Here is a 2,483-nt window from a genome sequence, read left to right as displayed (position 1 = left end):
GTACTGCTCTTTGATGGCATCCCGGAAGTCATTCCAAGTGGGTGCGGCTGAAAATAGTGAGCCTGTACTTTCATCCTTCTGCTCGCAGTAGGTTTCCCACCAGTCATTGACGTGGGGGGCTGCTTTGAGAAGAGCGAAAACAATCTTTTCCCAACTTGAAAATTCATGAACAGAAAAATACCCATCTAGCAGATTTAACCATTTATCTACGGCATCTGCGTCTATTTTACCCTCGAAGATGGGGATTTCAAAATTCACTTGTACCTTAAACGGTGTGGCGTTTCCAGAGTCGCTGTTGGAAGCCAATGCGTCGCCTCTGGGTAGCCGCTGAAGGATCTGCGCAAAGCTATCCATCATCGCGTTCCTTTGTCGCTCGAGCGCTTCTTCGAGCAAGATTTTGATAGGATCTCCTGCCCCCTCGTCTTTCTTCTCATCCGCCATGGGAGGCCGTCGGGATTTGCGAGGCTAGTCTTGCAAAGGTTCGACCAGTTCAAGCCCTAACTCCTTATATCCCAACCTCGTTGGGGACATGCAAAGAAAAACAGAGAAAAAGCAGACCGCTTTGATACCACTGATCCGGATTTAAACAGGAACGCAATAGATTACAGAGATAACCATAAATACAGAGATGCGATAACCATAAATACAGAGATGCAGCAGAAATAATACTTCATTTCATTAATGGAAAATACTGAAATATGCTTACAACCAGAAATGGAAATAAACTAGCTAGGGCGATGGTAGCTTATCTCTGAGAAGAGATGTGATGGCTACATGCCTCTGAACTGTTCCAAAACTGTCTTACAATGAGGCTCGAAGGCCTATTTATTGTTGAGAAACAATGGAAAACCCTTCACATCCCGAAACCTAACCCTAGAAGATGAACGGCCAAATTGTGGGCCCCGTTTGGGTAAATTGGTACATCAATTTCCCGGGGTCGTAACTTTGGCATACGATCTCCGTTTGACGCGTACGATATCTCGTTAGAAAGATCTATCCGAGTACTACCACTTTGGGAGGCAACATCGGTCCACGGACCCATGTTGCCCCAGATTCCCAAAAAAACGTCGTTTATGGCCTCAAAACGGCTCCGGAAGTTTAGGACCCGAAAAACTGCTAAAAATAGTAAACTATGCTACAATTTAGGAAACTAAAAAGACTGAAAGAGACAGTTGTGGGGGTCCAAATGGGTTGGTGGGTGGCCACCAACATCCACCTGGATCACAAACAAAACTAGCAAATAAGAAGAAAAATGATTAAAGCTACAAGATGTAAAATAAGAAAACCATGACAGACTATGAGTGCAACGTGAGTGCAAGGAAGGGAAAACTGAGATGCAACTAATCATATTCCTATTCTAACATCTAAATAGTTAGGGTTACATGAATTGAAATTTCTAGTGAAGACATCATAGTCTCTCCCACCCTGCATCCATAAAGATACAAGATATTAAAACAGATAAAAAGAGTGTGCAATATAAAATACAAAAACTTGAACAAGATGCACACAGAATGGAAGGTCTTACATGTGGGCATAAATATGTATCAAAACCAACCAATAGATGTTCTTATCTTTTTTATGGATACCCTTTTTAAATAAACTTCAAAAATTTCTTTTGGGTGCATCCTCTTCTGCACCGAGCTTCTCAACAAGTGTGAGAAAGGATTGAAGTTTTTTCCCTGTAACATGGCTTTCCAAGTAAGATTTTTCGATCCATTCAATGATTGGATCATAAAATTCATGATGGGTGTTTGGAAAGACTCATGATTTTTGAGAGGATGAATTCTCTATTTGACAGACAGTATCATGATGGGGATATTGTAAGGAAAAATAAATCTAATCATTCTCGGCAGTCATGCCAAGATAGTGAGCACCTACCATTAGTGCAGGTTGAAGTGCCTCACCTGCTTCACATAAATTTGAGGAAAAGTATGATAAGCAATGAAGATCAGAGTGCACGAAGAAATTGTCATCGGACGTGCTGACGAGAAAATTATAAGCCAAATGACAATCACCCAAGGTAGAGTGATGATCAGATGAATTAATTGAGACATCATATTCCCAGTTTGTAATGAACAAAGAAAAATCCATGTGAAAAACCTTGTGAACACTTCAAATAATGGAACCAAGTTCACTGTGAGCTAGATATGATGGACAATTTGCAAGGAAAGGTTTTACATAAGGTTCAGGAGTTGATCATGAAGAGGGAAATTTGATAAGTATGATAGTAGGGAAAGAGAGTCTTTGAGTTGATCAATCTCATAATCCCATGATTTCATGATAGATGAACATTCCCAACCCGAGTTTGACATAAGATATTTTGATGAAGATGGACGCATTGTGACAGATCTATGGATTTAGTCATACGCGAAATTTTTAAAGTTTGAAACCAGGTCTGATGTGGTTCTGGGGGATTACTAGACTCGCGAGGTCTTGAAATATCCATCAATGAACGTTGAAGTTCCTTGACTCCCCGATACATC

The sequence above is a fragment of the Pinus tabuliformis genome, chromosome 8 (genome assembly GCF_031772625.1).
Source record: "Pinus tabuliformis cultivar Carrire ecotype Pingquan chromosome 8, CPIR1, whole genome shotgun sequence".
Lineage (NCBI taxonomy): Eukaryota > Viridiplantae > Streptophyta > Pinopsida > Pinales > Pinaceae > Pinus > Pinus tabuliformis.
This window is presented reverse-complemented; position numbering follows the sequence as displayed.